Consider the following 1105-nt stretch of genomic DNA (forward strand, 5'->3'; position numbering starts at 1 on the left):
ATTGGCCAGCTCGGCGCCGGCGACCCCTCGCCCCAGGCCGGCCTCCTCTACCTCCGCGGTCCACGCTGTTGGAGGCATTGCCTTCCCTGAATCCCAGGGGCCCCGCGGCAACCCACTCCATTGTCATCTCTGGCCTGGATTCTGGCCACAGCGTACCGCAGGGGCACGGGCAAGAGGTTGTTCCTGCGTCCCACCTGGCCCCCTCCCAGCCATCCTCCACTCAGCATGCAGCCCTGCATGGTGAAATCCCAGCCCCTCAGTGTGGCGTTCAGGGCCCATCAAAGGCTGACCTTTATCAGGCTGCCATGGTTGATTCCGTACTCCAGCCAAGACAACCCACTTGTAGCTCCCGGAATAGGTCAGGAGAGTGTCAGCAGGCCTGTTGAGGAGGGCAGAGTGGTTAATGCCAGTCAGCCGCAGCCAGGCTGCCCAAGAATCCCAGCTCTGCTCTTTGAGACCTCCTCTATCTGGCCAAGTTACCAGGTCTGTCTGCGCTCCAGTGCACGCCAATGTAAGATGGAGGTTATAGTTGTAAGTGTATCTCATGGTTAACAAGCATGCTGCGTGTGGGAATCGTGCGGCCCCTGTGGGTTGTGTGTTTGTTGGCTGTCATATGGGAACAGAACTGACTTATTCACAGCAGTCTCCCCAGGACCTAGAATAGGTGGCAATCGCTATTTTTTTTTAATTATATGAGTGCCTAGAACAGGGATTACTCACACATTTTTGAAAATATATTTTTATTGATTTCAGAGAGGAAGGGAGAGATAGAAAAATCAATGATGAGAGGGAATCTTTGATTGGCTGCCTCCTGTACACTCCGCTCCCTACTGGGGACCGAGCCCACAACCCGGGCATGTGCCCTTGACTGGAATCGAACCCGGGACCCTTGAGTCCACAGGCCAACGCTCTATACACTGAGCCAAACAGACTAGGGCTTCACACATTTTTTTTAATGAACAAGTGTTTTATGTGTCAAACCTCCTCCTATTTCTTCCTATTACTCTTTCTGTCTGGACATTGCCCCAGCACCAAGTGCTTCCCCACTGCAGCCCTGCCTTGTCATGATCTACCTGGTCACTGGCCCATTTCCCCAGCCCCCTCT

Source organism: Myotis brandtii, unplaced genomic scaffold, assembly GCF_000412655.1.
Source record: "Myotis brandtii unplaced genomic scaffold, ASM41265v1 scaffold422, whole genome shotgun sequence".
Taxonomy (NCBI): domain Eukaryota; kingdom Metazoa; phylum Chordata; class Mammalia; order Chiroptera; family Vespertilionidae; genus Myotis; species Myotis brandtii.